Raw genomic sequence first — 12,340 nt, forward strand, 5'->3', positions numbered from 1 at the left:
ATCATTAGGTTTTAAACACTTCATAAATAAATAATCATAAGGTTTTGTCATTAAGTAATATTGAACTGTTTAATTGTTTAGATGACAGTGTGTCATAATCATATGCTAGTGTCACTCACCTGTAGCTCAGCCTGCTGTATGAAATGGGATTCAACCAAATACATACATGTACAGTAGTTTGGAATTTATGTTTTATATTTATTGATTGATTGTCATTATAGGTGTTTGGGTGTATATTTATTTCAACTTATTTTTGATTACTGTTTTTTAAAAATGTCTTAATGTCTTTGAATGCAGTGTTTTATTAGAGGACCAGCTGACCAACAGCAAACTTTGTAATTTACTGATTACATTCTTCCAACAGCCAGGGACCTGTAACAATATGATTATATTCTTATAATGCCAAAACCAAATAAGTAAAAATGTGTAAAAAAAATAAAATAATTACAGATTGACAGTTATTGGGTTATATCTGTAATGTGTATGGAAATTAAACTTAACTTCCAACCATATTTTTGCATCGCCCTAAGCCAAAGAGAAGGAAGGGTCCAGCAAGAAGTGCCACAGAACCTCCAGTACAAGTTCATGCAATGGCCAGTGACCACACATACAGTCTTAAAATGAACTTTGGTATGAATACTGTGAAGTCATTATTTATACATTTCCAAGTTCTATAATACTTGCCACATTTTTGTAACACTAACAATGCCATGTCATCATTTCAGAGATAAAGAGAGGAAAGTGAAAGAAGGGAAAGAGAAGACTGTGAGCAAACTGAGAGGGACATACCAGGAGACAGTGAGCCAGGAACTAGTGTGCAGGGGCATGTGAGCCAGAGAAGAATGATGGAGGAGCTAGAAATACAAAAAAATAAGTCACTAAGAGCAGAGGGAGCCCTGAACAAAATTAACAGCTATGAAAAAGATCAGATAAAGAAGATCGTTGGGAAGAGTAAGAGGGGCATGAGATGGGAAAACAACACAATTAAAAAGGCAATTAAACTACATTTTGCCACAGGCTCAACAGGTTACAGGCTAATTCAGGACATGGAAATATCTCTTCCTGACATCAGAACCCTGCAAAGAAGACTGCATCACATAAAGATGGAGCCAGGCATATTAGGAGAGGTGTTTGAAATGTTGAAGGTACCTGGCCTGACAGAGATGGAAAGGGAGTGTGTGCTGACTCTGGATGAGATGGCAATCACACCAAGTGTGGAGCTGCACCTGGGAACAGGAAAACTTTATGGGGATGTGACGTTACCCGGCCACACAGGGGCGACAACAACACATGCACGTGTTTTTATGTTGGCAGGGACCACAACAAGATGGAAGCAAGTAGTGGCTTACCACTACAGCGGCAATTCCACTAATGGGGCAACTTAAAAGCCAATCATCGTTGACATTATTTCCATTATGTATTGCATTTGGATATATATTTGAGATATTATCAAAGACTACATAAATACATACAAGCAAACAGTGTTAATTTCATTGACGATGGCAAAAAATATTCGTCAACAAACCTTTTTTCTGTGACTAAGACGAGACGTTGACAAGCTAAAACTAATATCTTATTCTGTTCTCACCATTGCGTCACTTTAGCAAAGGGTTAACAGATAGCGAACAAAGAAAACTCCAGAAAGCACTCTTGTGACCTTGGCGACTTTACTGGTTATTTTCAACTGTAAAACTACAAACAAAGAAGAAAATTATGTTTAAGCATTACATTTATATCTATGACATATACAGTTAAACAATACAATGTACATAGTTTCTTCACAACATTACTTTAGCTTGTATATACTATAAATATATGCATTTGTGTTAAACAAAGAGAAACCTAATGTTCCCTTAAACCGTTAGCATGTAGCATTAATTATTAAAGCAATTCGTTTCCCACAATAAATGCAGTATCAATCAATTATTCCAACAATTAAACAACTCCTTATGGACATCAGTATGTATTAACAAAAATATGGCACTTACGGACATATATATCCAAAGCTCAAACGAAGAAATCACCCAATCAAAGTACATTGCGTTAGACGATCTTCACTGAGATAAAACGAAAGTAAAAAGTAAACATGTCACGGGTAGTACCTTAAATGTCCAGTAGGTGGCGGGTCAAAAACGACCTAGGTTACGTATGTAACCCAGGTTCCCTAAGGGAACGAGAGCTGCATCGGAGACGCTATGGGAACGCTCTCAGCGTCATTCCGCTCTGAATATCGTATGCAATCAGTCCAATAGAAAGGGCGAAGCGTCACGGGCGGGGTGACGTCACGACCAGGAAGTATATAAGCACGTGAGGCGGCGCCCGCGTTAGCTCCATGTCATGAAGCAAGCGCTGGCAGGGATGCCGGAAGTATGGCTGCGAGACGCAGCTCTCGTTCCCTTAGGGAACCTGGGTTACATACGTAACCTAGGTCGTTCCCTTTCAGGAACGTCGAGCTGCGTCGGAGACGCTATGGGAACGCTATACCAACGCCTCCATACTGACAAGTCCCTGCCTATGTCAGGACAAAAGGACAGAGGAGCCTGGAGTGGCTCGGAGATCAAGGTTGTAAAAACCTCGCAAAGGTCAGGGGCGTGGACCATCCAGCAGCGTCGCAGATGTCCCGTATTGGGACACCTGCCCAAAGGGCCTTTGAGGCCGCCATACCTCTAGTTGAGTGCGCTCTGACTCCCAGCGGATGGGCAAGCCCAGAGGCCTCGTAAGCAAGGTTAACAGCATCCACAATCCACCTACTAAGAGTGGGCTTCGTAGCAGGAAGACCCCTCTTAGGCGGACCATAGCATACCAGCAACTGGTCCGTCTTTCTCCACAGGGCAGCTCTGTGGATGTATGCTCGCACTGGGCACACACAGTGGTGCTTCTCCTGGTCAGGCTCCCTGAAGGGAGGAGGACAGAAGGCCTGCAGTACGACCGGCTGTGGTACGACTGTCGGGACTTTAGGAAGGTACCCCGGACGGGGGTAGAGAAATACTTTCGCCAAGCCGGGCGCAAAGTCAATGTGAGAAGGGGCCGAAGAAAGAGCCTGAAGATCCCCCACCCTCCTCAGAGAGGTGATGGCCAACAGGAAGACAGTCTTGATAGTGAGGAGTCTCTCAGTTATCTCCTCAAGAGGCTCGAAAGGCGCCCTACTCAGAGCCTCCAATACCACAGCCAAGTCCCACGTAGGGACTCGTGGTCGCACCGGAGGCTTCAGCCTCAGCGCACCGCGGAGGAAACGTATCACCAGGGGTTGTCTGCCCACTGACTGGCCATCGATAAGGGCGTGGTATGACGAAATAGCAGCCACGTAGACCTTGATCGTGGAGTGGGTTAACCCTGCGGAGAACCGGGCCTGCAGGAACTCCAGCACTGTACCAACTGGGCAGTTAACTGGGTCAAATTGGCGGTCTCCGCACCAGGAAGTGAAGAGTTTCCACTTCAGGGCATACAGTTTCCTCGTAGAGGGAGCTCTGGATTGAAGGAGGGTCTCAACAACCTCAGTTGACAGACCGGAAGCTACGAGTTGCACCCCCTCAGAGGCCAAACCCACAGCTTCCATAGCTCCGGGCGGGGGTGCACAATGGTGCCCCCTGACTGTGAGAGGAGATCTCTTCTGACAGGCACCGGCCACGGGGTGCCGTCGAGAAGAGCAATCAGGTCCGAGAACCATACTCGGCCCGGCCAGAACGGCGCTACTAGCAGTAGACTGACCGCGTCCCGGCGCACTCTCTCCAGAACTCCCGGGAGCAAAACGATCGGGGGGAAGGCGTACAGACGCAGCCTCGGCCACGTCTGCACCATAGCGTCCAGACCCAGCGGGGCTGGCGGAGCTAGAGAGAACCAGAGGGGACATTGCGCTGACTCTCGAGTGGCGAAGAGGTCCACCTGTGCCTGGCCAAAGACCTTCCAGATCTGCTTCACCACCTCTGGGTGAAGCATCCATTCCCCGGGCCTCAGCCCCTGCCTCGACAGAACGTCTGCTCCCACGTTGAGATGCCCAGGGATGTGAACAGCTCTCAAGGATAGGAGCTTGCCCTGGGCCCACACCAGGATCTGGCGCGCCAGCTTGTACAAGGGGCGCGACCTCAGACCTCCTTGGCGGTTGATATACGAGACTACTGCCGTGCTGTCGGTGCGCACCAGCACATGGCGGTCTCTTAGGTCCGGGAGGAAGTGCTTGATCGCACGGAACACAGCTAGGATTTCTAGCCGGTTGATATGCCACGATAGGTGGCGTCGACTCCACAGACCACGGGCAGGGTGGCCACTCATGACCGCACCCCAACCGGTGAGGGATGCGTCCGTCGCTAGCGAGACGCGGCGACACGGAGCTCCCAGCACCGGGCCCTGAATCAAGAACTGAGGATCTCTCCACATGTCTAAGGCACGGAACCCACGGCGTGACACTTTGACAGTGCGGAGCGAGTCTCCCCTCAAGGAGACCCCTCTGTTCTTGAGCCACCACTGTAGGGGCCTCATGTACAGCAGGCCAGAAGGAATCACGCTGGACGCTGCTGCCATAAGCCCTAGCAGCCTCTGAAACTGCTTGACAGTGAATGGCTGGCCTTGACGCACTCTCCTGACTGCCGTGAGGATCGACTCGATCCGAGCAGGGGTCAAACATGCCTGCATCGTGGTCGAATCCCACACCATGCCTAGATAAGTGGTTCTCTGAACTGGAGACAGCACACTTTTCTTGGCGTTGAGTCTCAACCCCAACTCTCTCATGTGGGCGAGAACGACATCTCGATGCCGAACCGCCAACTGCTCTGTCTGAGCGAGAATCAACCAATCGTCGATGTAATTGAGTATGCGGATGCCCTGCAGTCGCAACGGGACCAGTGCCGCGTCCACACACTTGGTGAAAGTGCGGGGTGAGAGTGCTAGGCCGAAAGGAAGAACCCGATACTGATACGCTTTGCCCCCGAAAGCGAACCTCAGGAACTTCCTGTGAGAGGGAAGGATGGATATATGGAAATAGGCATCTTTGAGATCTATCGAGACAAACCAGTCCTCGGACCTGATCTGAGATATAATCTGCCTGACTGTAAGCATCTTGAACTTCAGCTTTCTGACTGAGCGGTTCAGAGCTCGCAGATCCAATATGGGCCTCAGCCCTCCATCCTTCTTTGGAACAATGAAGTATCGGCTGTAGAAGCCGGCGCGAGTCTCGTGAGGAGGAACCAACTCGATGGCTTCCTTCCTCACTAAATTCTCGACTTCTTGTTCCAGAACCAGAGCCTGCTCGGGGCGGACCGTAGTCACGCAAACCCCGTTGAACGGCGGAGGTGGGCCATCGAACTGGATGGAATAACCACGCTCTACCGTCCGCAGGACCCAAAGAGACACGTCTGGCAGCCGCTGCCAGGCCGCCAGATGATCTACTAAGGGAATCAGTCTCTCGAGACTGACCTCTGGTGTTAGAGATATGGCCAGACCACTGTCTTGCTGCGGCTCTCCGGAGGAAGACGCGGTCTCTGGCGCTTGAGGCGAGGTTCTCAGGCCCGCAGACACCACCGGCGGGGAATTCTGAGAAAAGCACTCGCTGGGACCTGCTGTGCCCTGGAGCTGCAGGGTTGGCAGACAGATCCCCGGAGAGCACCGAGGGGAGACGGTCACCGGGTACCGCGGTGTAAGCCGCTCCACCCCAGTAGGGGCCGCCCTCCGAAGTCCTGGAGCACGCCCATCAGGACTTGTGTGCCGAGGACCTCCTAGCCATTAGGGTATCCCGAAGATCAGCCTTCGGCTTCGAGGTACTCGGTGCAGAGCGCCGCCGCGCTCGGCTCCGCCGCGGGGGAGCACGAGTGGCCACGCTCTGCTTCTGCGCAGCCCGGTACGAGGAGCTGGTATGCGGAGGGGACTGCTCCCGCCCAGCAGTCCCCCGAGTTAGAGATCGGCGAGGGAGAAACCGCTGAAACGCCTCCGCCTGCTTACGAGCCTCCTGAAATCTGTCGACGACCAAGCTGACTGCGTCGCCGAACAGACCAGAAGGCTGAAGCGGGGCGTCCATGAGGCAGACCCTGTCTTTCTCCTTTATCTCAGACAGGGTCAGCCACAAATGCCTCTCCGTCGCCACCATAGCTGCCATGGAGCGGCCGATGGCACGGGCCGACTCCTTGGTAGCGCGGAGGGCAAGATCAGCGGTCTTCCTCAGCTCAGAAATATCTTCTGGCCTAACCTCGCCGCCCTCATCTAACTCTCTCAGCAGTTCGGCCTGGTACGCCTGTAACACCGCCATGGTGTGCAGACACGCACCGGCCTGGCCTGCTGCCGCATACCCCCTGCCCACTAAGGATGAAGTCGTGCGCAGAGGCTTAGTAGGCAGGGTAGGAGCCTTCAAGGACGACGCCGTGAGCGGGGACAGATAGCTCGCAAGCGTCCGTTCAACCCGCGGCATCGTCCTGTACCCGCACACGTCCAGGTCCCGCACATTGCCATAATAATATGATGCGGGGACGAACGGGCGGGACGAGAACGGTCTCGACCACGATCTCGACACCTCAGCGTGGAGATCGGGGAAAAATGGAAGGCTCCTGCGGTGAGGTGGTTGCCGCGAGCGCAGAAAACGCTCATCTAATAGACTTGACTGCGGCTTTGTTGATTTTTCGGGGGGCCAACTGATGTCAAGCTTGGCCACTGCCCTAGTAACCACCTCTAAAAGCTCCTCGTACTGGGGTGTGGGCGGCGAACCCTCGTCGGCGCTCGACGCCTCAGCCTCCTCAGAGGACGAGAGACGGAGCTCCGAGCCCTCGCCTCGAGAGGAAGGAACCGCTCCCTCAAGAGACGGGGCACCAGATCTGGCGGTTACGGGAGGAGATAGGGAAATTCCCGTCTCACTCTCGTCCGCCAAATCAGCCTGTGAACCCCACGAGTGCAGCCGCCGCTCTGCCTCGGCAAAAGCGGGGCCAGCACCGCGTGGGACGCTCACAAAGGCTCCCTTCTCAAAGAGAGCCCTCCGGGTGCGGAGTGTGCGCAGCGAGAGCCGCTCACAGTGCGGGCAAACGGCTCCCTCGACAGCCGCTGCCGCATGCTCCGCACCCAGGCAGACCACGCACAGATCATGTGTGTCCTCGCCCGTAATGTAGCGCGGGCAAGGACTAACACACAACCTATAGCGTGATCTGAGATCACCCCCTGCCTTGGTCTTAGCTTTAGGCATTCTTGTCACTTTCACTCAGGACAAACAACAGTAAATAAGACTCACAAGACAGATTGGACTGACACACACACAGAGCGCTTGCTGAATGACAGAAAGCTAACGCGGGCGCCGCCTCACGTGCTTATATACTTCCTGGTCGTGACGTCACCCCGCCCGTGACGCTTCGCCCTTTCTATTGGACTGATTGCATACGATATTCAGAGCGGAATGACGCTGAGAGCGTTCCCATAGCGTCTCCGACGCAGCTCGACGTTCCTGAAAGGGAACACAAAGATATATGCAACAGCACACTCCCCGCCTGGTATAATAACTTTTATACCACTATTGAACCTTCTATGACTTTCCAGGCAGGAGTATTATCACCTCTGAGATGGGCTTCAGATATACCTTTGCAGATCCTTCTTTAATTATCTTTACCTCTACCTTCCTCACTCTATTATCGCTGCTGGGTATGGTTTTCACAATAAGCCCAATAGGCCACTCATTGCGTTTCGCATTAGAATCCTTAAGCAAGACGACATCTCCTTCTTGAAGGTTTCGTTTTTCTGCCGTCCACTTTCTCCGTACTTGCAATGTTGCAAGATAGTCTCTCTTCCATGCCTTCCAGAAAGCATCAGCCAGACATTGAACCTGTCTCCATTCTTTCTTGTAGAGGTCCTTCATGTCAAAGTCTCCAAGAGGTGCCGGTAGAGTACTGGCCTTTTGTGTGAGTAGCATTGAAGGAGACAGAATTTCCAATGTGTTGGGATCAGAAGAAATAGGAAGTAAAGGTCTAGCATTCATTATTGCCATGACTTCAGACATGAGAGTAGTCAAGACTTCATGGGTAAGACGGGAAAGATGGGTTTTTAGCAACAGTGCATCAAGAATGCGTCGCGCAGTGTTGATCATCCTTTCCCAAGCTCCTCCCATATGGGAAGAGTGGGGAGCGTTAAATGACCATGTACAACCTTGCTCCTGCAAGTACCCCTTGAGCTCTGGATCATCAGTATTGATATTCAGTTCTCGACAGGCCCCAATGAAATTTGTTCCTCTGTCGGATCTAAAGTGTTTGACCGGTTCGCGAACTGCCAGGAACCGTCTGAGGGCATTAATCAAGCTAGAAGTTGACATGGACTCGATGACCTCCAAATGGACAGCTCGTGTACTTAAGCAGGAAAAGATGACAACCCATCTTTTGCTGTCAGCACTTCCCCCTCTGGTACGGCGTGACGTTATGCTCCATGGCCCAAACACATCTAGGCCCACGTGAGTGAATGGTGGATCTACTGCCACTCTATCCATGGGTAGTTCTGACATTCTTTGTTCTTCGAGTCTTCCTCTTAACTTCCTGCAAGTAACACACTGATGAATCACACTGTTAATTAGCTTTGTTCCTTTTACAATCCAGAGACCTGCCGATCGTAGTGCTCCAGCGGTCAGATGTCGTCCTTGGTGTGCCACCCGATCATGGTAGTACCTGACCAATAATGTTGCTACATGTTGTCTTGCTGGGATTATTAACGGGTGTTTCTCCTGTTCTGACAGTTCCGCCGACTGCAAGCGGCCTCCAACTCGAATCAGTCCTTCTCCATCTACAAAGGGAGCTAGTTCCTTCAGAGAGCTTCGTTGTAAGATTTCTTCTCCCTTCCTCAAGCATTTGAGTTCATCTTTATAGTGTTCTTGCTGCACACACCGTATGATAATAGTTTTTGCTTGTGTGATCTCAGACTGGAGACTTTTTTGGCACCAGTGCCAGCCTTTGCAATCCCCTGTATGTTTCTTTTCATAAAGTGATTTTGCAACATGGACAAGCTTTGCTATGCTTCTTACAAGGGATCTCCACTCTGAGAAACGCTCAAAACGGTGTGATCCTAGAGACTATTCTGTCACATCAGTGACCAATGTTGCCACTTGAGGACGGATCTCCTGATCCCTCTCTGGCTCTACAAGCCCGAACGGTTTATCCTTAGCCGTTTCCTCAAGAAAAGGCTGTCGTAGGAATTCTGGACCAGAGAACCAATCAGTGTGAGGAAGGGTGGTTGCTGGAATAAATCTAGTACCAAGATATGCTGGGTTCAGGTCAGAACCAACATGATACCACTGTTCTGGTTTGGTGGAACTTCTGATTTGTGCCACTCGGTTTGCAACATACACATAGAATCGCCGAGATGTATTGTGGATGTACCCTAACACAATTTTACTGTCAGTGTAGAATTTTACTGCAGTCAGTTCCAGATCCAATTCTTCTGTAATCAATTCTGCTAGCTCAACAGCTAGAACTGCTGCACACAGCTCCAGCCGCGGCACTGTGTGAGCCGGGTATGGTGCCAACTTTGATTTAGCCATGATAAACCCAACATGACACTGACCATCCATAGTGACAACTCTGAGATAGGCAACCGCTGCTATGGCCACTGTGGAAGCATCAGAAAATATGATCACATCTTTCTTGGAAGCACAGGACATAGAGACTGGTACATAGGGTCTGTGAATCTGGACTTCTCTGAGATCGGTTAAAGAATCTGTCCATGCCTTCCATTGGGCCTCCTTATCTGGTGGGAGTGGTGTGTCCCAGTCAAACTGGTCTGAAGACAGCTCTCTTACTAAGGCCTTACCCTGCATGGTAACAGGAGCAACAAATCCCAAAGGATCATAGAGACTGTTAACTGTTGAAAGTATGCCCCGTCGAGTGAATGGTCTAACATCTGGAGATACTTGGAACGTGAAACAATCTGTCTCTAAACTCCAACTCACCCCTAAGCTTCGTTGGAGAGGCAGAGGATCGACACTTAAATCCAGATCCTTCAGGTCATTTGCCCTATCAGATGAAGGGAATGCTTCCATGACTTGATGGTTATTTGAAGAAATCTTGTGAAGCTTTATGTTTGATTCAGCCAACATGTTTTTGGTGTTTTCCAGGAGACTGATGGCTTCGGCTGCACTGGAAACAGAGATCAGGCCGTCGTCCACGTAACAATTTCTATGGACAAACTGTTTGGCTTCTCTACCATATTACTCTTCTCCAAAATCCGCTGCCCGTCTTATCCCGGAGATTGCTACAGCTGGAGATGGGCTGTTCCCAAAAACATGTACAGTCATTCTATACTCTGTGATTTCTTTGGAGAGATCGTTATCCTTGAACCACAAGAACCTCAGAAAGTTTTGGTGATCTTCTCGGACCTTGAAGCAGTAGAACATCTGTTCCACGTCAGCTGTGACTGCAACTTGTTCCTTACGAAAACGCATCAGGACCCCAAGTAGCCTGTTGTTTAGATCTGGTCCACGAAGAAGAGTGTCGTTCAAAGAGATTCCTTCACACTGAGCACTAGAATCGAAGACGACCCTAATCTTCCCAGGTTTCATGGGGTGGTATACACCAAATATTGGTAAATACCAGCACTCTTCATCAGACTGACATGGTAGAGCTAGCTCTGCGTGTTTGTTGATGAACATATTTTGCATAAACTCCACAAAGTGTTTGGCCATTTCAGGTTTCCTTTGTAAGGTGCGTTGCAGAACATTAAGACACTTCATTGCTTGGTCTCGGTTGTTCGGTAATGGGTTGTGAGGTAAACGGAACGGCAAGGGAGCTACCCAGTGGTTTGAATCATCCATGTACATTTCTCTGTTCATAATATCAAGGAAGATGCCATCTTCAACAGACAGCGAAAGCTTATCATCACTGGGAGTCTTTTGAAACACAGTGTCTCCTAAGTGATCTGTACAAGAGCTTGTGACTGGATAGCAAGGTAGAGTCGACTGGTATCGACAAATGGGAGTGCAAAACTGTTCTTTGACCTGAATTTCTTTAGAACAGGATGGGAAAAAAGAAGTGCGTCCATTTTGCAGTATGTTTGTCCTGAAAACATTTGCTGTCTCAGACTTGTGTACTCCTCCCATACACACTTCTCCCACGATGACCCAGCCTAAATCCAGGCGTTGAGCATATGGCATGTTACCAGGTCCATTACACTGTTCTCGGACCTTATGGACACTTAGAATGTCCCTCCCTAAAAGGAGAAGAATGGGAGCGCTTGCGTCAAAGGGTGGTAACTTGTCAGCCACTGGCTTGAGATGAGAGAAGTACCTTGCTATTGTAAGGGAACTGTTGTGTGTGTGTCATGTGTTCCTGCCTCTTGTGCCCATATTTGGTTTGTTTCCTGTCCTTGTTAAATGTAATCATTAGTTTAATTCTTGTCCAGCCATGTTCGTCTCATTATCTATGATTTACCTGTGTATTTATAGTCCTGTCTGTGTAGTGCCATTTTGTCTGGTCTACTCGTTACTCCCCGGTGTTCCTGTTGATGTCTGTGTCTTGCCCTGCCTTGTGTTGCCCTGCCTTGATGTCAGTAAAGAATGTTATTTGAGTTTATATCCTCGTCTGCGTGTTCCTGGTTCCTCCCTCGTGTGTGCACCGTGACGGCTATTTCAGGTGTTGGAATTTCGTCTCTATCTTCAGGCAACATATTACATTCTAAGAGCATTGGAAGTGACACCTGGGTTTCCCCATCAAGTGACCTAACAATGAAATTGTTCGCTCTTCTTCCCATTGCCTTTGCTGTTCCTGCACATGTGCGTAAAGTATAGGGGTACCAATCTCCATTGATACCAAACTGCTTGAAAAAGGCAGACTTTGCTAAAGACCGGTTACTTTGTTCATCCAGAACAACATATATTCTCTCAGCTTGTTCAGGACAATCAGATGGAAAAACGTCAACCAAACAGATTTTCGAGCACGATTTAGGTCTAGGAGCTTTACCACAAATTTCTGTGCACTTGGAGGTAACTTCGGAAGATATGTCTCCTTCGGACTCCCCGCCTTGCTCTTGCTCTGTCACTAGAGCTCCCTCTGCCCATGGAGCAGGCCCTGGGTGCATTGCGGAGACATGGCGCTCACTGTTACACTCTCGACATATAACCGCAGCCTCACACTCTTTTGCCATGTGTTTATTGGAACCGCAACACCTGAAGCAGATAGACAAATCTTTGAGGTATGTTTTTCTTTCATCCAGTGGCTTTACTCGAAATCCACGGCATTTCGACAATGGATGCGGCTTGTTGTGAATTGGACATTGCTTACTAGGATCCAGAATCTTCTGTTCAGAGAGTTGCTTGGCTTTAGAATTTGAAACAGTGGCTAGTACCTCAGTTTTCCTTACTGACACAGGTATTTTGTTGCTGAGCCGTGAAAGATGACTCTGC

This window comes from Barbus barbus (genome assembly GCF_936440315.1).
Source record: "Barbus barbus genome assembly, chromosome: 3".
NCBI lineage: Eukaryota > Metazoa > Chordata > Actinopteri > Cypriniformes > Cyprinidae > Barbus > Barbus barbus.